The sequence below is a fragment of the Trichechus manatus genome, unplaced genomic scaffold, assembly GCF_000243295.1.
Source record: "Trichechus manatus latirostris isolate Lorelei unplaced genomic scaffold, TriManLat1.0 scaffold00039, whole genome shotgun sequence".
NCBI classification, from domain to species: domain Eukaryota; kingdom Metazoa; phylum Chordata; class Mammalia; order Sirenia; family Trichechidae; genus Trichechus; species Trichechus manatus.
Window position 1 is genome coordinate 9,334,448 of NW_004443975.1, and position 22,504 is coordinate 9,356,951.

At 48.2% G+C, this 22,504-nt stretch overlaps 1 protein-coding gene across 1 annotated transcript in view; it reads left to right on the forward strand.

Moving 5' to 3' along the window:
* ITPKB (inositol-trisphosphate 3-kinase B) overlaps positions 1 to 11,847 on the forward strand; it is a 131,610-nt gene extending 119,763 nt beyond the window's left edge. The window contains exon 9 of the transcript XR_002824029.1: positions 11,447 to 11,847. The gene's annotated coding sequence lies outside the window, so the exon portion shown is untranslated. The remainder of the gene's footprint in view (positions 1 to 11,446) is intronic.
* The last annotated feature ends 10,657 nt before the right edge of the window (positions 11,848 to 22,504 follow it).

Here is a 22,504-nt window from a genome sequence, read left to right on the forward strand (position 1 = left end):
CCAACAGCCTTGAGACCCGTCAACCAGTGCACTGGCGTCCCCTCCCCTCACAGGCGTCCCCTCCCCTCACAGGCATCGCCTCCCCTCACAGGCGCCCCCTCCCCTCACAGGCATGGCCTCCCCTCACAGGCGTCCCCTCCCCTCACAGGCGTCCCCTCCCCTCACAGGCGCCCCCTCCCCTCACAGGCGTCCCCTCCCCTCACGCGCGCCCCCTCCCCTCACAGGCGTCACCTCCCCTCACGCGCGCCCCCTCCCCTTAGCCGTCCGTGCTGCGGGGCCTCCTCACCTGCAGGGCCGGAGGCAGCCTCGCGATTCAGTCCCGTGACCACGGGGACGGCATGAGCCATTGGTCCGGTTGCCCGGGTCAGAAAGCCAGGCAAGTGTGTGACTCGCATACGCTGAGTTTGGGCAGGACTTTTTCTCAGTATGCGCCGGCAGTGCCCCATCGGCCCCCACCCTCCCTCCAGTCCTCACCCTGCCCGCTTAGGTCCTTGATTGAGGGCTCCACCTCCTCACTCAATTGGGCAGGAAGCTGGGGTCAAGGCAAACTGCCCCTCACTTCTGCCAGGTCTGGGGAGGGGAGAGAAGCTGAAAACGCAGGGACTCCCTGGGGCTCCCCCACAGGATGGCTCGGAATGCTGGGCTGTCTTGGTAACAAGGACACTGTGTCTGGACCAGGGACCACCAGGAATGCAAACCAGTTAGAGAATCAGCGATTAGGTGGAAGGTCTCAGAGAGAGATAGGGAGACCCAAGCCAGCTTCTAAGCAGCTGTGGGCCTGGGAAGCCTGTCACCACCCCTCACCACATCTGTTAAACAAAAACACCAAACCTGTTGCTGCCAAGTTGATTCCAACTCATAGCGACCCTATAGGACAGAGTAGAACTGCCCGGTTGAGTTTCCAAGGAGCAGCTGGTGGATTCGAACCACTGAACTTCTGATTATTGATTGGCAGCTAAGTTCTTAACCACTGTGCCACCAGGGCCCCACCACATCTGTCAGGGCCCTGTAAAGATCAACAGCAAATCTATTCCATTTCTCAATTAAAGGGCACAGTCCTCTAGACTGCCAAATCTGCCCAAGACTTCAGGCGCCATCTGCAAGCTTGGGGGCTCCTCATGACACCCTCACTTTTGATCTGCTGGCTATAAATTTAGGGGCTCCCTCTACTGCCTCAGAAACCCTGATGGCATAGTGGTTAAGAGCTACGGCTGCTAACCGGGAGGTCAGCAGCTTGAATCCACCAGCTGCTCCATGGAAACCCTATGGGGCAGTTCTTCTCTGTCCTATAGGGTCGTTATGAGTCGGAATCGACTTGACAGCAACGAGTTTGGTTTTTTTTATAGATACCACCCAAAGCCCATTAACAAGTCCCCAGAGGGTGTATGGGCCCCCCACTTGAGAATCCTTTGCTCATGATAACTCTTCCCAATAATACATCACAGATTTTCCCCCTCCCTCCTCACTTCCACTTCAGAAATGTCTCTGTGCATCAGAGAGCTGCCTTTCCATTCCTTTAACCATCCAGCCTCCTGGACAGGACTCACCTTACAGCTTGTCTGTGTTTGTAAATAAGGTTTTATTGAAAACAGCCACGCCTGTACATTTACATATTGTCTATGGCTGCTTTCACACTGATGGCAGAGTTGAGTAACTGCTACAGAGACTGTATGGCCCACAGAGCCTAAAATATTGACTATCCGGCCCTTTACAGAAAAAGTGTGCCCACCCCTGCTTTACAGTAATGGTGACTGCTGATTAAGAATTGCTACACGCCAGGAACCAAGCCAGGTGTTTTAAGGCTAAGTAATTTAATCCTTATAAAAACTCTGTGATACCTCACACCATATATGAAAATTAACTCAAAATGGATCAAAGAGCTAAATATAAGAACTAAAACCATAAAACTCTTAGAAGAAAACACAGGATTAAAACTTCAAGACCTTGTTTTTTGGCAATGGATTCTTCGATATAACACCAAAAACACAAGTAGCAAAATAAAAAATAGATAAACTGGACTTCATCAAAATTAAAAACTTTGTGCATCAAAGGACACCATCAAGAAAGTGAAAAAACAACCTACATACTGGGAGAAAATATTTGGAAACCACATATCTGATAGGGGTTTAATATCCAGAATACATAAAGAACTCCTACAACTCAACAATAAAAAAACAAACAATCCAATTAAAAATGGGCAAAGGACTTGAATAGACATTTCTCCAAAGAAGATGTACAAATGGCCAGTAAGCATGCGAAAAGATACTCAACATTGTTAGTAATTAGGGAAATGCAAATCAAAGCCACATGAAATACATCCACTAAGATGGCTATTATTAAAAAAGGAAAATAACAAGTGTTGGCAGGCTGTGGAGAAATTGGAAACCTCACCCATTACGGGTGGGATTTTAAAATGGTGCAGCTGCTATGGAAAACAGTTTGGCGATTCCTCCAAATGTTTAATGGCTATTGGGGAAGGGGGGAGGGAAGAATGGAGAATTAAAGGGTACTGAGTTTTTGGAGCCCTGGCGGTGCAGTGGTTAACAGCTTGGCTGCTAACCAAAAAGCTGGCAGTTTGAATCCACCAGCTGCTCTTTAGAAACCCTGTGGGGCAGTTCTACTCTGTCTTTTAGGGTCGCTATGAGTTGGAATTGACTCAGTGGCAATGGGTTTGGGTTTTTTGGTTTGAAGTTTCTGTTTGGGGCAAAGAAAAACTTTTGGAAATAGATAATAGTGCTGGTTGCACAACATAGAGAATGTAATTAATGTCACTGAATTGTACACTAAGAAATGGTCACAATGAGAAATATTATATTATTGAACTAAAAGAAAAAAACCTCTGTGAGATAAGCTCTGTTAGCTTCATTTTATAGGTAAGAAAACAGAGACACAGAGAGGTTGAGTAACTTATCTAAGATCACACAGTTGGTAAGCGACAGACCAGGCTTTGAACCAAAGCTCAAGATCTTTCCATGACTCACACCTGTAGACTTCAGCAGTGCAGGGAGTCTCCTGGGCAGCAGGGTTTGTGGCAGCACCCTGCATCATGGGTCTTCTGGGACAGAATTCTGCCTGTTGTCAGGCCTCGAAGCCTGATTTTGGCTTGGTGACTATAAACCTGGGGGCTTAGCCAGGCCCTGGGAGTTTGTTCGCAGGCTTGGCCTCCTCCAGGGGGTGGGGACTCAGCTGCAGATCCCTCCTGGGCCTTGGCTCCAGGCTCGCAAGGCAGGACCTGCTCTCCAGCTGGCCTGGAGGAGGTTGGGTGGAGGGACCCTGGATTAGGAGCCCTCCAACCACACACTTTTTGTTCTGGGCTCTGTGTGACATCCGGGGAGGTGCAGCCTCTGTGCCCAGACACCCCAGCCCTTCTCTTCCCTCAGAGCCTGAGACACACACACACACTCAGAGTTGCTGTTGCTCCCACAACAGACTGGTTGTGAGAACCGTGTTTGCTCGCTAACTTCTGGGCTGGCTCACGTGCCCTTCCACGCAGAGGCAGAAAATGCACCCTGGTTCTCGCAAACGCCAGAAACAACGTGCTTACCATTTTCCTCACTTTTTTGCTGTGACATCTGTGGCCTTGCTCCTGGCATTTAGTGCACCATGCACAGGCCTGAGGTGACAAATTCAACCGAGAAGTGAGAAAGAGACTGAAAAAAGAGGGGTGAGAAGCAGAATCTCATACTTTAGAGCAAGATGGCAGGGTTCGCACTTAAATTTTTACAACAAGAGAATCACTTGTTGATAAGATATTAACAATAATAGAAAAGGCAGGAGTGCTTTTCCTGTTGCTAACATCACGGGGCTGTTCTCCAACTCCACTGTCCCTCCTGTACCTTTCTGAACTTGTGAATGAATAAAGCAGTTTTGAGGGAAAAAACAAGTGCGATGCTAATTTCTGTGGTTGTCAGTGCGGCAACACGTGTTTGGGTTATTTTAAAAATAGTTTCTGCAAATTATGGACAAACAGTATCTTACTGAGACAATTTGCTGTCGACAGCAGCCCTGCTTTATTTCAATGAGAAAAAATGCCCAATTTTAGTCATGCTTTCTGAGACCACGTGGGGTAGTGGAATGAAGAACTGCCATCCACAGAGGCTGCTGAAATAGCGCGGCCCCCACCAGTGGAGGCTGCCCCCTTTCGGACGATCAGGTGCATTACAAGGTACTCGAAGAAAAGGAAGATGGGCTGGAGAGTACATTTAATTTATGGGTCTGGAAGGCCCATTACTCAGTAAGCTTCCTCTCCTGTCCTCCAGAAATGCCCTGGGGAAGAGAAAATTCCTTTCCTTCATGGCTCCTCCCAGCCTAGCCTGACAGGGACAGAGACCCTGATGAAGGAACCAACCAACAGCCAGATCCTGATGTGAGCCCTTGTTTGAGGGTAAGTCAAAATGTAGAAAATCATTAAACAAAAATATAAAAATGTGAAGCTATTGTTTCTTGACATATCCTCCATATAGATCTATATACTTCTGAAGGTGGTGTTTCCATCTCTCTAACCCCTCCAGAAAGAATTCTGTGCTCTTCGATTTACACCACGTCAGAACGATGGTTTTGGCATCCTTGAGGAGCTCAAGTAGTATTCTTTTTAAATGTTCTTCGAGTTTTGGGATCGAAAAGAACTTCTTGGAATATGTTCTAGAGAAATAAGAGCCATCACATGAATAGATACATGCACACGTATGTTCATTGCAACACTGTTCACAATAGCAAAAAGATGGAAACAACCTAGGTGCCCATCAACAGACAAATGGATAAACAAATTGTGGTATATCCACACAATGGAATACTACGCAACAATAAAGAACAGCGATGAATCTGTGAAACATAACATGAAGGAATCTGGAAGGCATTATACTGAGTGAATTTCGTCAGTCACAAAAGGACAATTATTGTATAAGACCACTATTATAAGAACTCAAGAAAAGGTTTAAACACAGAAGAAAACATTATTTCATGGTTACGAGGGTGGGGAGGGAGGGAGAGGGGTATTCACTAGCTAGATAATAGACAAGAATTATCTTAGGTGAAGGGAAAGACAGCACACACTACAGGGGAAGTCAGCACAACTGGACTAAACCCAAGCTAAGAAGTTTCCTGAATACAACCAAACACTTTGAGAGACAGAGTAATGGGCGGGGGTCTGGGGACCATGGTTTCAGGGGACATCCAGGTCAACTGGCATAACAAAGTTTATTAAGAAAATGTTCTGTATCCCACTTTGGTGAGTAAAGTCTGGGGTCTTAAAAGCTAGCAAGTGACCATCTAAGATGCATCAATTGGTCCCAACCCACCTGGAGTAAAGGAGAATGAAGAACACCAAAGACACAAGGAAAGTATTAGCCCAAGAGACAGAAAGGGCCACATAAACCAGAGACTTCATCAGCCTGAGACCAGAAGAACTAGATGGTGCCCAGCTACCACCAATGACCGCCCTGACAGGGGACACAACAGACAGTCCCTGATGGAGCAGGAGAAAAGTGGGGTGCAGAACTCGAATTCTAGTAAAAAGACTAGACTTAGTGGTTTGATTGAGACTGGAGGGACCCCGGAAGACATGGCCCCCGGAATCTCTGTTAGCACAAAACTAAAACCATGCCCAAAGTCAACTCTTCATACAAAGATTGGACTGGACTGTGGGACATAAAATGATACTCTTGAAGAGTGTGCTTCTTAGCTCAAGTAGATACATGAGGCTAAATGGGCAGCTCCTGTCCTGAGGCGAGATGGGAAGGCAGAGAGGGTCAGGAGCTGGTTGAATGGACATGGGAAATCTGAGGTGGAAAGCAGGAGTGTGCAGTCACAGAATAGGGAGAGCAACAAGGGTCACATAACAACGTATATATAAATTTTTGTATGCGAGACTGACTTGAATTGTAAACTTTCACGTAAAGCACAACAATTAAAAAAAAAAAAAAAACAGAAGTGTGAAGGGGTAAGATTAGGGCTGTAGGGTGGATGGGGTAAGGTTTCCCAGTGAAATTCTTGTAGGACAGCCCTTGCTACCCTCAAAGAATAAGCACGTGCATTGTTGTAATGGAAAAAAATTCCTCGGTGCAAATTTCCTGGCTTTTTTCTCACCAATGCAGTTTTCAATTTTCTTAAAACTTCTTCATAATAAGTCCCCATGATCGTCCTGTGTCCTTTGAGAAAACCTATCAAGATTACCCTTTGGAATCTCAAAAAATAGTTGCCATAACTTCTGAGTGATCTTCCCTCTCTTGGTTCATCTTTGAGGTCTCCCTGACCTTCCTTAAAACACTTGATCCATCTAAAAACCGTTGTTTTATGTGGGGCAGCATTCCCATAAGCTTGTTGCAAAGGTTCAATGATTTGCGAAGATGTCCACTTGAGTTTTGTTAGAAATTTGATATTAGCCCTGACTTCAAAATCGTTTTTTTCCATGGCACAAAAAGTATCTTTTTTTTTTTTTTTTTTTGGAAGACACTGTAATGAGACTAAGACAAGTGCATTACTGAGAAAACGGGTCTGCAGCCGTCCGCTGATCACAGAGACACGTTTCAACACGTTTTGTTTGGAATAAACCGGTGCCTGTATGAACTGGAACCCTAGTAGCAATACTTTTTGACTTATCCTTGTACATATGTTACCTTCTTTAATCTTCACAACAGCCAGGTAGGTAAGTACTATTGGTGTTATAATCTCTGTTGTATAAATTAGGCTAAATAATTTGACCAAGTTCACACCACCAGTAAATACCAAAGCCAGGATTTGAACCAGGTACAAGTACGGCCTTAACCTTCAAGGGACTTGCAGTCTGGCATGGAGGGTGGACAGGTAGGCAGGCACTTTCAATGCAGCATGAAGAGTGCTGTGTTGAGGTAAGCATGGGGTTCCGTGGGGCAGAGAGGAAGCGCCTTACCTATGAGAAGGGACAAGAAGGTCACTTGAGAGAGGCTTCCCAGAGAAAGTGCCAACCGAAGTCAGTTTACAAACTGAGTATAATTATCTGGAGTCCCCGGGTAGTGCAAATGGTTAAAAAGCTTGACTGCTAACCAAAAGATTGGAGGTTCGAGTCCACCCAGAGGTGCCTTGGAAGAAAGGCCTGGTGATCTGCTTCTGAAAAATCAGCTATTGAAAACCCTATGGAGCACAGTTCTACCCTGACACACTTGGGGTCGCCATGAGTAGAAATTGATTCAACAGCAGCTGGTTTTATAAATTATTCAGAGGGTTTGGAGGGTGGCAGGAATAGAACAGCAAAGCCACATCAGAGAGGGTGCTGTATCTGGAGTCACCCTATGTGGCAGGAGCAGAGAGTCTGTGTTAGCCAGAGCTGGGGTTGAGGCTGGAGAGGTGGGCGGGGCCAGATCACAAAGGGCCTGGTGAGCCGAGGGCAGGATTTGACTTCTCCCCTTGATAAGGGCTATCTTCAGAGGTCCTTAAGCTGGGACATGAGGAGATCACCTTTGCACGTGGTGGGGTTGCTCTGGCTGCTTGTACTTAGACCAGGGGAGACAGGTGAGGAGACTGCTTAGGAGGTGGTTATGCCAAGCTAGAGGGAAAATACGGGGTCCTGAAATGAGGTTGAGTCTGCGGGGCTGGAGAGGTTTTCCAGAGGTAGAGTGGACGCCTGCAGGAGGGGTGGGCTGAGGATGCTCCGCCGTGCCTCGGACTGGCACTGGTTATTTCCTTAGGATAAATTTCTAGAAGTGAGATTGTTGATCGGAGAGCATGTGCATTATTAAAGCTATTGATACTTGTTGTTACACTGCCTCCATGAAGTGTCCCCAAGGGGAGAGACATGGGAGGGGAGCAGGATTAGGGGTGGCTGATGGGGGAAGACAATGGGCTTAGTTTGGACGTGTGGAGTTAGAGGTGCTTTGGAGACATCTAGATGGAAACTCCAAGGAAAGCGGGACATGTGGGCCTGGAGTTCCAGAGCAAGGCCTGGGCAGAAAAAACTCTTGGGGAGTCATGGAAATGGAGCTGGAGGCTTGCCCAGGGGGAGGCAGAAGGGAAGGACTGAGCCAAGGGTGGAGCTTCAGAGCACACCAGAATTAAGGGACAAGTGGAGAAAGAGGAACGCAGAAGGGAGAGTGAGGAGGAGGGCCTGGCTTGGAAAGGAGTTTCAATAGCTTCAGAGGGTCCAGGAGTGTAGGCTCTGGGAAGTTTCCATTGCTTGCACTTAGATGTCTATTGGAGACCTTGGAGATGGAGGGCTTCGTAAGATGTGGGCTCACAGTGAGTGCTGGTTGTGCCTGGATAGTGATGGCATCTGGAAGCCTCGAGCATGGCCCTCTCACCCCACATGAGTGCGTCTGCCCCTTATTCTAATGGCGCAGCTGCCCTAAGTAACAGCAAGAACAGGACAGTGTCCCATTGGACTCAGGAAGCAGTTGGAGAGAGACAGGACAGCCACCCGAAGGGATGGACCAGGACTACAGCCAGCCCCGGACGCCTCCTTTCACCCTGGCCCTCCCGATGCCGTGGGACTGAAATGTGCTGAGATGCACGGGTGGACATGAGGCTCTCTCCAGTTCCTCACTTAAAGGCTAACGAGGCCACCTCGCTGCTGGTGTGTGCTGCTAGAGGACAAGCCATCAGTCCTATGCTGTTCCCCAGTGTGGAGGCTGCACACACATACCAGCCCTGCTCAGTCTTCCAGAATCTACTCTGCACACCTTCACACGATGCTGGTAGGAGGGCAGCTTGACAAAACCTAGAAATTTATCCTAAGGAAGTAAACAGAACTGCAGTCAAAGAGTTATGGATGAGAATATTCACGTCAGTGATTTCTATACTGGTAAATAGTTGAACCATCCATGTCTGTCAAACTGTGGAAGTAAAAGAGACGAATAGAAGATTTCAAAGGGCGGCTGGAGAAGACAAAGTAATCGTGACATGTACAAAGACCTGGAGTTAGAAACCAAAAGGGAAGAAAACACTCTGCATTTCTCAATCTGAAAGAACTGAAAAAAAATTCAAGGCTCCAGTGGCAATTCTGAAGGATTCTCTGGGCAAAAAGGAACCCTGGTGGCACGGTGGTTAAAGTGCTTGACTGGGGTTCAAAACCACGAGTGGCTCCATGGGAGGAAGATATGGCAGTCTGCGTCAGTAGAGATTTACAGCCTTGGAAACCCTATGGGGTCGCTATGAGTCGGAACTGACTTGATGGCAGTGGATTTGGTTTGGGTTTGGCAGTGGTGTGTATGAAATGAAATTTGATGCTGTTATTTTAAAAATCCCACTGCCTGTCTGTCAATTTGTCATACTGTGGTGGTTTGAGTGTTGCCATGATGCTGGAAGTGACATTAATTACTTTTACCACGTAGTGTTCCCATCACCACTATTCACTAGCTTGTGTCCAGCTAGTGTTTTGGCAGAGATTTCCTTAAACACCAGGATCTAGAAATAAATTAATAAATAAACGGAAAGGGGAAAACAAACCTTTCCCAGTCTTGTCAGATGGGCTGTGTGCCGGGACCTCTTTCAACACTTAGCCAGCCTTGCACTGAGCCTTGGGATGTGCCTGAGGTGAAAGCTTAGGGCTTTCTCAAGTCTTTTCTGAGCATGTGTCTTGCCCGGGGTATGTGTGTGACTTTCTAAATTTCCCCATATACACTGGTGCTCTTGAATATCCTAATATTCCAAAGAAACTCCCCCCAGCATTTCCTCCCTGCCTTTAGGCAGCCCATTGTGTGTTTCAACCATAATCTTTGGCCCCAAGTGGCTGCAGAATGTTAGTTAGCCCTACAGTGTTTCTGAACAATGCTTGCTGATTTTCCGGCCTGAGGGAGTTCCAAGTTTGGTGAAATAGAGACGAATGTCTTGTGTCGATGTTTCAGGGGCCCCGCAGACAGGTTACAGTAGGAATGCACAGTAATTTGCAAATAAAGTCTGCTCTGCTCTGTCTGGAGCCCTGGCGGCACAGTGGTTAAGAGCTTGTTTGCTAACTAAAATGTTGGCAGTTTGAACCCACCAGCCACTCCTTGGAAACCCCATGGTGCAGTTCTTCTCTATCCTATAGGGTCACTATGAGTTGGAATCGACTCAGTGGCAATGAGTTTGGTTTTTTTGGTTTTCTGCTCTGTCTGGAACCAGGGACTGAGGTCCCACACTGGGAACATGGGCTTCAAGACTGTAGCAGTGTGGTGCGGGGGAAGGGCAGGGTTGGGACAAGGGCAAGTAAAGGCGCCACAAAGCTTTCCTACTGCTTTTCAGTTGTCTTTTTCTTGATTCAGCGTTTGGCCACTGTAAACTTTGACTGCTTTCCAGAATTCTGACAGAGTTGGTTCTGACAGTTTCTGCTTGTTTTTTGATGTTTCTGTAGGGGGACCAGTACCAGTTGCCATGGGAACACAGTTTTGTTTTGCCATGGGAACAAAACTATGCTCCATAGGGTTTTCAAGGTTGTGACCTTAAAGAAGTAGATCACCAGGCCTTTCTCCCAAGGCGTCTCTGGGTGGATCTGAACTACCAACCTTTCGGTTAGTAGCCAAGCGCTAAACCATTTGCATCGCCCAGGGACTCCTGTAGGTGATGGAGCTGCCTGCTCTGCCATTTTGCTGACATCACCCCTTTCCTTATTTTAAACTTGTTTCTCCCTCCTCCCTTCTTCCGCTCTCAGTTTCCAGCTTCCCCTTCATCAGCAGCTGACGTCCCCGCTCCTGCTCCACCCTTCACTCATTGTCCTCCCTGCCTTTGTCAGGCAACTGAGCAGCTATGGAAGAGGGTGGTGCTCTCAGCTGGTTCAGGAGAGAACAAAGCGTCGAAGCTGACAGTGGCAGGGACTGAAAGGCCGAATGATTTTAGGAAAGAATGTGGGTTGGTTTAGGCCCACTGTCAACTTTCCATCTTTCTGGGAGAGGGTGGGGATGTGGCCTTAGGCCTGCACCTGGTTTAGTTGGAAATTGGGTTGTGATTACTCAGGATGGAGGCTGAGCACTGATTCATTTCATGGGTGTTTCTAGATCTGCGCTGGGCAGTGATGTGGCCATTGCAAAGACAGAGCTATAGCGACCCTGGCTGTTTCCTAACCAGCAAGGCAGGCATGGCTTGTAGTGGGGCACTGGAACATGCAATCTAGTTGGTGAGGTGCCACACACACACACACACACACAAATACACACACACACAGAGCATATATACACACACATATACTGTACACACATATACACACACGCACGTATGGACTGGGATAACAGAACAAGGGCATTTCTGGGATCCAGTCAGATGAATAAAAGCCGAAAGGACTGGAGGTATTTACTTTACAGATAGAAGGAGAGCTAGAAAGCAAGAGAGGCACCTTCAGATATTTGAGGGGCTGGTTTTCTTGTGGAAGAGGAAGCAGACTTACTGCAACCCTCATCTCTATTCTCGTTTTTTAGTTCTAGACAGAATCACTGGAACCAATGGGTGAAAGTTACAGGAAAGTCGGTTATGACTCAGTATATCTCTAACAATTATTTCTGTTCCACAGAGGAATAAAGTAGTGAGTCCCTTGTCACCGGAGGAATTTACGTGGAAGTGTCATGATCACTGAAGTGGAAGACCATAGAGGAGATTCACTGAAAATGTGGAAGGCAGGGCATGATGACCTCCAAGGGCTCTCCCAACTGAGAGTCTGATGATTCCGCAGAAGAGCTACTTAACGTTTACGTAGCAATTTTCAATCAACAAACATGCTTTTGTATATTTTACAAAATGTTTTAATGAGTATGCATAACTCTTACAGTGAAAAAGATAAAATTAAAAGCTCAAGTTTATTGTGTCAAATCCTGCAAAACTAGAAGGGCTGCCTGGGTCCTGAGGGGACAGGGAATCATGGCGTGACTAGTTGGCAGGAGGTGAATCTGGGTAGGCTCTCTGGGAAAGCGAGGTTTGAGCTGGATGGCCTTGACCTTCTCCATCACACCAAACCAGACCACTGTCAGTAGGGGAGAGAATTTTAGTCTTGACTTCAATTCTACACTCAGTGTACACAGCCTCCATGGGGCAGACCAGTCTAATTCTCATGCTTCAGGTCCTGGGAAAACCTTCTGCAGCCTGACCTTGAGGCCAAGGCAGCAACTGGGGTCAGCAATCTTCAGTGATTTCTTCTTACATGGCCACCTCCAACACCCACAGCATTCCGCACCTCTGCAGTGTTGGCTCACCCCAAATGACCTGAGGTCCCAGGACTCTGGGGTGCCATATGGCTGCGCTGGATAATACCTCTTGGGTCTCATAACGAGACCACAAAGCCTATAACTTAGTTGCTTTCACTAAAATCTCAAGACACTTTGGAAATCCTTATCAGGCCACCAAAGTTTCACCACCCCCGAGGCTTGGCTGTTCATCTTCTTCCAAATGGTTGCTCTCTTTGAGAGTAGCTTCTTTCATATCCAAGTGGAATTCTTGGAGCCCCCAGGTCTGTTGGCCTGTGTTTATTTGCATGACTAAGTAACCAACACTTCAGATGGGCAAGAAGCCAATGGAAACAAACTCTATTTCTATATTAGGTATAGAGAGGATTCTTTGCATTTAATATTTTCCATTTGGGGTAGAAGGTGGGAGGTGGGGGTAGGGGAGGGAGCCAACATGCAGGTGTGCTTCATATCAATTAACGACTTGCTGCTTTTAATTTTATCTTTTCCATGCAATTAACTTTCCCTGGAACAAGGCCATGGTTGGCATGAGGGAGACAAAAACATTACAGAACTGGCGTTATTTGGAGGAGAGTTTGGGTGGAGAGTTTCATGTCCAAGAAACATGACTTTCCCTGTAAAATGTTGTGGACCAGTGGCCTTGCTTTGTAGAGAGTTTAGCTGGGCTGGAGGGCAGGACACTGGCTGAGGATCCAGAAACAGAGAACTCCCAAAGAGTTCAGAATGCTAGCCTCTGGGAAGCTGTTCAGTTTTTATAGAAATTCAGAAAGAAAACACTTAGACCTAGGTGATGGGGCTTCTGCTCAGTCTTCTTATTCCTTCACTGGCCCCCTCATTAACCAACTAGGCATTCGTGGCTCAGTGGTAGAATACTTGACTTCCATGTGGGAGACCCAGGTTCAATTCCTGGCCAATGTCCCTCATGCACAGCCACCACCCATCTGTCAGTCAAAGCTTCCAGACTAAGACGGACTAGGAAGGAAGTCCTGATGATTTACTACCTATGGGGTCAACAAGGGTCTGATCTCCAACTGATCATGGCGATGGTGCGGGACTGGGCAGAGTTTCGTTCCATTGTGCGTAGTGTTGCCATGAGTTTGGGGGCCAACTCAATGGCAGTTAACAACATTAACTAATTAGCAACACCAAATATTCCCAAGGTACCTCCCCAAATGCCAGAGAAGTCCTAGCATTCGGGACGCTTGGGTAATAAAATCCATGCATCACCACCCTAGCTTTTGTGAGAGTTCGACAGTATTCACCACCTGGGTGTATCTACACTCACAATCAAGCTCATGAAAAACAAAAAGGGTTTGTGCATGATTGCTCAACTCTTCTGGAAATGTTTATATTAAGGAAGACTTTTAATTTAAATTATTGTGCATGTATACATCCACAATTTTTTCTTCTAAATACTGTTCTCCATTTGAGGCAGGAGGGGACAGGTGGAGTGGGAAGGTAGAAAGATGGGGCTGGAGGAGATGAAAAATTGCAACATGTAAGTGCCAAATCCATCACTTGTCATGCATTGAAAATGACCACCCATGTGCCCAGGCCTGGTGTGTGTGCGTGTATGCGTGTGTGTTTATGCGCGTATGAGAAGATTTAGTCTGTGTCTGGTGCATTGTAGAAGCTCAGCTCAGTAGACGGTGCAGTCAGTCTTAGGCAGGAAGAACAGTGAAGATGGAATGAGTCAGGGGAGGCTTTAGAAAGTATTTAGCTTATTTAGCTAGGATTTTTATTGTTATTGTTACCAGTGAGAGAAACTCAACTTGAACTAGTTTATGCGGAGGAAGGTGAGGGAGAAGAAGGGAAGGAGAGGAGCCCAATGGTTCATGCATGTGGGGTAGGCAGGAATAGTCCTGGCCTTGGGGATGACAGAATAAGGCATTCTCTCTGCATGTCTCATCTCTGTTCTTCTCTGCCTGTTGGCATCTTACTTTCATGGTCATGTCTTCATGAGCTAGCAACTCTGACCAGAGGTAGCTTCAGGCTTACAAACTACAGTCTCATAACCAAGAAGGGGAAACAGACTATGGCTCCCAAACACCCTGCTAACTCAGAACTGAAACCACTCCAGAAGTCCTTTCAGCCAAAGATTGGACAGGCCTATAAAACAAACAACACATGTGAGGAACATGCTTCTTAGTTCAATCAAGTGTACAAGACCAGATGGGCAGCACTTGCCCAAAAGCAAAGATGAGAAGGCAGAGAGGGACAGGAAACCTGGACGAATGGACACTGGGAACCTGGGGTGGAAAGGGGAAAGGGGAGAGTGCTGACACAATCCTGGGGTTGCAACCAATGTCACAAAACAATCTGTGCCTAAATTTTTTAATGATATACTAATTTTCACTGTAAACTTTCACCTAAAAGACACACAAAGCTATACACAAATAAAAAAAAAAAAGAGGAAACAGCTTTCCCATAACCTCAGTTAGAAAAATCTGAGGGAAGATCCTTATCATTCCAGGTTAGCTCAGGGAGGGGACACTGCTGTTGGCCTGGCGGGCATCCCAGGCCTACTGCCTCCCCCAGAATCACATGGGCTGAGGTGGGGAGGGGTTGGTCCTCTGAGAAGGGCAATAGGGAGCAGAGCAGACAAGACCAGGTGATCACCCTGGTGGATGCAGTTCTTGGGCGGGGCCTGGGAGATGGGCAGGATCTGGATAAGAGATGTGAGGAGGGCTTCCTTCCACTCGGGGGAGGGCAGGCCCAGACTCCGGGGGCACTATCACATGGGCAGAAAGAACCCTCAAAGCAACAGCACTGATAACTTGGTAATAAAATCCTGCATGATCACCTCAGCTTTTTCAAAGGATTCTGGATGCGTTTCAAGCTTCCCCAGAAGCCAACAGCAGAGGTGAGTCCTCCAGTCCCTGACTCCTGGGGCTCCCCTTCCGGTCTGGAGCCTCAGGAGGTGGGGATAGCTTCTATGTGTTTGGAAAGTGCTTATTTCCTCCACGAACTACACCTTTAGTTTGAAAAGTTTCTTTTCTAGAGTTTTTTTTTTTTTTTTAACACAGCTATTTTTGATGAAAATATAAATATCCACCCTCTGACTGGAGAGACAGCTGCAGCTCCTGCTCTGAACACAGGCCTCCTCCTCCTCTGGTAACTCTCCCTCAGAGTGAGGGTCCATCCTGGGGGCCCTGAGCTCAGCATAAGATGGCGGAGACGTCGCTAACCCAAGGGGCCATTCACCTCACCTGACCACTCAGGTCACCAGGTTTATCACAGGGATACTTGAGGAGACACGGCCACAGACATGCCTTACAGAAAGGGGGAAGTGAGTGAGGACTGGAAGAATCTGAGTCTCTGAGGCTCCTGGGATATGTTGTTGCTCCTCAACCATGAGACTTTTGCAGTAATTACTGTTTACATAGCTGCGGGAGAGGGCCTCTGTGGTTTGCTAACGGCCACCACTCTGTTTGGCAGGGCTTCCCATTCCAGCACCTCATGGGCCGCTGGCTGGCTGGGGATTGGCCAATTGTGGGGCAGGAGCCCAGTCCTGGGCCAGCCTTGGGACTGGGGCAGGGGAATCATGCCCCCAGAACATCACTCCAGCTCCAAGAGCAGCCCAGCACAGCTGCTTCCTCAGCAGAGGCCAGTGGGTGGGCAGGTTTCCCTTAGACACGGGTGTGGCAAGCTCACAAGGGTGCCATGATGGACACAGGGGCGGCCACATCACACGTTCTGCTCCCTGTTCCTATACCGGGACAGACTGAGCAGTGAAGAAGGGTGTGAGGGCTAGAGCTGGGGCTGTTGGCACTCCAGTACGGTGCCTTTGCCCCAGTCTTGACTCCACCTCCAATAGTGGGTTGAACTGTGTCCTCCAGAAAGGTATGTTCAAGTCCTAACTCCGGGTACCTGTGAATGTGACCTTATTTGGAAATAAGGTCTTTGCAGATGTAATCAAGTTAAGACGAGGTCACACTGGATTAGAGTGGGGCCCACATCCAATGACAAGTGTTGTTACGAGAAGAGGAGAGGCCACAGACTTACACAGGGAAACAGCCATGTGATGACGGAGGCAGGAATCGGAGTGATGCAGCCACACGCCAAGGAATGCCAGGAACCACCAGAAGCTGGAAGAGGCGAGGAAGGATTCTCCCCTAGAGCCTCCTCAGGGAGCATGGCCCTGACAACACCTTGGTTTTGGACTTCTTGTGTCCATAACAGTGAGAGAATAAATTTCTGTTGTTTTAAGACACCTAGTTTGTGGTACTTTGCTGGGCAGCCCTAGGAAACAAATACATCTCCCAGTTGTGCCTATGATATATGAAGAGGGTTGGGCCCCTATGCTCCCTCCACACTTGTTCTTGATCATGGGCCTGAGTGGACATCCCAGCCCACCCTGAGGTGCAAATGTGAATGGTTCTCACTACTAGCATAGCCGTGTCATCCCAGGCAGGTTTGCCCAGAGTAGGTACTTAGAGCAGCAGGTGATGTTCCCTGTGAAAGGTCCACCTAATCATATCCTCAAAGGGGGCCAGAAACCCTCAACAACCATTTCTGGAAGGCTCTCTCATCAAGGGTTCAAAAAGGAGTCTTTCACAGGAGAGGGAAGGAAGAGTCCCTGGCTTCAGATCCCTGTGGTACAGTAAGGAACTGGATGTCAGAGGTGGGATTCAAGCTGTGGGTCTGCCACTAACCAGTTGTGAGTCTTTGGACAAGTGGCTTAACTTCTCTGAGCCTGTGTCTTCAGATATTAATGAGGTTGTGATGTAAATCATTTTATAGTTTGTGAAGATAAAATAGCACAGGTGAAAATTCCCAGGGCATGGTTGTTGTTAGCTGACACTGAGTTGGCCCCCCTACTCATGGAAATCTTATGCACAATGGAATGGAACAAAATACTGTTCAGTCCAGTGTCATCCCCACGATCTGTTGCACATCCAAACGTTGAGATCCATAGGGTTTTCTTTGGCTGATTTTTGGAAGTAGATCACCAAGCCTTTCTTCCTAGTCTGTCTTAGTCTGAGCTCCACTGAAACCTGTTCAGCATCATAGCAACATGCAAGCCTCTACTGACAAATGAATGGTGGCTTCCCATAAGGTGCACTGGCCAGGAATCGAACCCAAGTCTCCTGCATGGAAGGCGAGAATTTTAGCACTGAACCACCACTGTCTTCATAGTACGTGGTAGACACTCAATAAATGCAGTTCAGGTGGAAGCTCTTCTTGAAGGAAGGAGGAAAGTACTTTGCAAACAATACAGCACAATGCAAGTGATATAATTATTATTACCCAAACTTTTTCCTGATAAGTTTTGTGGAAACTGAATCTTGGGTTACAAGACCATTCCACAGAGGGTCCTCTCAGAAATGAGGACCCATCCTCTGGGCTCGGGTGGCTTTGCACGCAGCCCACACTGCTCTGCCCCAGGTGTGTGCTCCCCTCCTCCTTTGAAGGCCAAGTGCTAAGGAATGGATCAGACAAACCCAACCATGCCCTTCCTGCCTCCTCCCACCTCTCCTCCCTGAGTGCTTACGCATGTGTCCCTTCCTGTGACTGGCCACAGACAAGCACAAACTGCTCTCAGAGCCGGGGGGGTGGGGAGTTCTGTGTTTGAGGATAATTCACTCAGCGGGGGACACAAGTACTTACCCTCTGGGAGAGACGCACTGGCTGGCTCAACCTGAGTCACCTTCTTGAGAGCGAGAGGATTGGCGCTGGGAGAGGAGAGGGCATCTTGGTGTACTTGAAGGGTTTCTTCTTTTTATGTGGGGGGGCTAGAGGGTGGTGCTAACTTCATCTCCCATTTTGCCTTCCTGCCAGCCCCTCAGAAGCAGAGAAGCTCTTCATAAGGAATTCTCTAGCCAAGAGCATTCCTGGCATCATTTCAACCCATTGAGTATTTGGAAGATCCACACAACCAAGAAATGCTCCCTATAGTGTCTGGGAGACTCTGATAGTGTGTTGGGTCACTATGCTGCTTTGGGCTTTGAGTCTTGGTTCTAGAAGAGGATGAAGTCAGTCCTGGACACAGAAACCCTTTTTGGGGCCTTGATGAGGTCATGCAGTTGAGCTCGAAATATCACCAAAACATTGTATTTTGAAACGGATTCACTCTTTATAGGGCAATGGCAGCATCCAAGCCCTTGAGACTGAAGCATCTCTCAATAAACATCCCAGAATACTCTGGTAAGTGGACCAGAATGGTGGTTCTCCAAGGGGCCTGGGCTGGGGTGAACAAAAGGTCAGAGACAGGCTTTTCCCTTGGGGTGTGGGCAGCCCTTCCTCCCCAGGCACCCAACACTGAATGTACCCCTTGAGATGTGGGTTCCTTCTAGACCCCAGCCTGGTGCTGTTAAAGCATCTGAAATAAAATTATCTGTTTCTATCAGCCTTATCACCACGCTGATGGACACTGAGCTGCCTGTCAAATAGCCCCCTAAGTATGAAAGGTTAATTCCAAGAACGACTCTTCCATTTAATGCTATTAGATTTCATCTTGTTAGATTGCCTCTCCCTGTCAAGATCCTTCTGGATTCCAATTTGTTCATCTAATCTACGTACTGTCTCTCATCCACAAATTTGATAAGCTCTCTAGGTCTTCATCTGATTCTTAATGAGTGTTGGCTGGCTGCTGCGGACCATGCCCTGCATTCCCTCCAAGGTGACGTCAGTTCAGCCAGTCCCTCGTTGTTACTAGATGTAGCTTCTGTCTAGTTGAACAGCTAGGTATATGTTATCCTAACCACTCTTACCCAGCTTCTTGTGTACATGAGACTTTGTCATGTGTGTATGTCAGCTAGTCTGACAATCAAGCAAAGGAAATGAGCCTAATCCATGTACTTGTTCTTGGTGAACCAAGCTTTGGTCCTGACTCTCAATTTAGTGTGCATATTCTTGGCTGCAGAGGGCTCAGAGCACCAAAGATTACCAAAGATGCAGCCACTTGCGCTCACCTGTACAAGCCTCTCGGGAGAAGGGGAATGCAGAGAAGGGACTGGAAGAGGGCAAGCCCTGCCATTTGGAATGACAGCCTGCACAATGGGAAGGAGCCCAATAGCACGTGCCGCAGACAAAGGGAGAGGCGGGTGCTGAGTGCCAGTCTGAGAGCTGTCTAATTACAAAAATAAGAGGACACAGGGATTTGAGAAACCACCAGAAATGTCACATGAATGTTTATTACATAGAAAAGAGGGAAAGGAAGAAAAGGTTTCCAAAGCCATATTTTCCAGGATTTAAAAAAAAAACACAAACTTGGAATGCCAAGGAGACGCCATGCTTTATCTATTTATAGAAGGTATGCTTGTGTATATATAAATATGTACATGGAGATATATACACAGGTTTTATCGTCCTACATCGTATTTGTCATTACATGTACAGTAACGCTGCTTGAGTTACGAAGTTCAAAGCTGGCAGAACACTGGAGACAATGGAACCGTGCCCAGTCCCTAGGGGGCTCTGTGGAGACCCCTGAGCAGCACTGGGGCGAAGCTCCGTTGAGCACGGTCCTGAGGGCACTGGGGGGAAGTTAAGCTGCAGAGAGGCCTGAACCACCCGCCACCTGGCTGCTGGGGTGCCAGGCTGCAAGGACTGGGCCAGGGCAAGTCTGGAAGCCTTCCTTGGTCCCCAGTATTAGAAGTTTCTTTCCCTCTTGGAACCAAGGCAGGCTCTAATCATTAGAATGAGCTGGAAATACCCCCACGGGTGGATTGGATCCCTGGAAAAGCCAATGGGAGTGGAGTGGGGGTACATCTGAGGGGTTCCCAGTGAGTCTGGGTAGAAATAGAGACAAGAAAGCCCTGGAAGAGGAGAGAGTGAGTCTTGTCTGAGAACAATGAAAATGTACAGCAGTCAACTGAACAGAAAAAAGAAAGACCCAAATAAAGCCAAGCATGATATCAAAACACTGCAAGTCACAACACTCATCCACATATAAATCAATTCAGCCGATACACACAGAACTAGTTGTGTTGTTTTTATGTATGTTGTAAGAAAAAATAAATGGCACCATGTACACCAGCACTGAACCTAGCCTAGTTAAAGAGCCAGCCAGGTGTTCACACAGGTGCCCGGGGCTTCCAGGGGAAGGTGCCCTGGAGGCGCCTGCTACAACCTCCATTATCCTGCCTCCCTGCTTGAAACAGCCTATCAAGTTCAACCCAGAAAATGGGCTGAAAGTAAGCTCCTTCCCTCTTTCTCCCCCCTGGTTCTTATACTCAGGTAAGTGGGTGGATTGTAGGACCAGAAAGGGGTTTCAGAAGAGAGGGCTGTTTGTAGCCCTAGAAGAGCCCCAGAAAGAGACCGGTGCCCCCTGCTGTCTAGGTGGGCCCGGCCTTCCCTGTCCCACAGAAGGCCCTGAGAAGACCAAGCTGCAATGGGGTTAGGGTAGGGTGGGTGTGTTTAGGGAGGGATGCCGAGTCCAGGGGCCCTGGAGAGAGAAGAAACAGTGTGTACATCTGGAGCCTGGGTGGGGTAATGAGGGCAAAAAATACCCCCAGCAACAGCTCATGCTGGAAGGAGACTGAGCTCATGGAACTGGGGCTGTAGGCTCCTCTGGAGAAGTCAAGTCCCAGTCCCAAGTCTCCAGACAAATTCTGCCCTGTGTCAAGGTGCTTGTGGGAGGCGGGTCAAGATGGAGGCCTCTGCCCACTTGGGGGTGAAAATGAGGCAAGGTGGACTGTGGGGTTCCAGTCAGGCTGGGTGGTTGGCATTTTAGCAAACCCAGAGAAGGAGGGAGAGGGGCTGGGGACCAAGGTTCCACGGATAGATCCAAAGTGAGAAACAAACTCAAGACATGTATAAGTGGGACCTGGCATCAGCCTTTCTGCCCTCCGTGATGGGATCAGGAGGCGAGTAGAATTGGGGCTGATATTTCTGTTGCACTATAGAAAGAGTGCTGGCCCAGGGGCTTCCAGCCTCCGAGGCGCTGAGGCCTGCGCAGGTGAGAAGAACTTCTTCCTCTCCCTTTCCTGAATGGGATCCACCTTCCAAGCCCTTTGCTCGGCAGGGCCTTGTTTCCAACCCACAGATGGATAAACTGAGGCACAAGGCAGTCAGATAGACGTGGGCAGTCAGTATCACCAGCACAAAAGCTCTGACTATATACTGGTGGGGGCATTTAGGATCACTCCAGTGGGGTTTCCCCTGCCCACTCTTCACCAGAGGGTTCATCCCATTAAGTCTCCCCTGTGACTTTTCAATCTCCATGTGGGATTTAGGGTCGATCCATGGTATCTTCAGTGTGAGCACATCCCCGCCTCAGTGAGCCTGTGGTGAACAGTTGGAAGCCCTAAGAATCTCAGGGAGTCCCTGGGTGGTGTGAACAGTTAACATACTCAGCTGCTAACCAAGAAGTTGGAGGTTCGAGTCCACCCAGAGGAGCCTCAGAAGAAAGGCCTGGCTATCTACTTCCAAAAAAATCAGCCACTGAAAATCCTACGGAGCACAGTTCTACTCTGACACACACAGGCTGGCCATAAGTCAGAGATTACTCAATGACCACTGGTTTGGTTTTGGTTTAAGAATCTAATGGGAAGAAAACTAATGAAAAATACAGGACCCAGAGCCTCTTACCCACCTGCTCAAGCTGAGCCCAGCCTCTCTTACTCTGATCAACCTGGCCTCCTCGTCTCCTACAAGATGTGCACAGAGCTCTCTGGAGGGAGAAGCCTCAGCCCCAGTCCTTGGAGAACAGGTTCCCTCACTCCCATGCATGCTCACCCCGGCTCTTGCTCTTTCACCTGTACAGGCTGGGAAGTGGGAGGGGTGTGGCCGGCAAGGCGTTGGTGCGCTCCAGGAAAGCCGCATCTCTGATCCCTTTCTCCAAAGCCTAGTCCAGGCCCAGGCTGGCCCATGTTAGAGCTTGTTCAGTGTTTGCTGAATGAATGACGCAAACAGGGGCCTGAAGCCAGCAGGTGGTCCTCGCTAAACTCTACCGAGGGGGACCATTGAGGGGAATGGAAACCCACTCTGTTCAGCCTCAGACCCTAGGGGTCAGCCGATGGTCAGCGAGGGCCTCACACAAGCCCCCAACCACATATAAGGCCAGGGGAGGGTCAGCACAGCTGGGTGGTGCTTTAAAAGCGCCCTCTCACCTTTAAGCCCTCAAACAAATCCAGCAAATGAAAAAATAATAAAAACAATGAACAGTGCCTGCAACCACCAACTCTGAGCATTTACATTGAAATTATATATCCTCGAGCAGTTTACACAATGCATGAGTCTTTCTTTGCCAACATCACTAACACAATAAAAACAGCCAGTGTAATTAAAGCTTGAGGTGGACCTGGGAGCCAAGATGGGACCCCGGGCTCCCTCCCACAGCCACCTGCCCCCAGGCCCAGGCGCCAGGAGGAGCCAGAGTCCAGGAGTTCAGGAGCGGGAAGGCAGAACTGAAGAGTATTCTCTCAAACTCACCCTGTCTGCGCAGA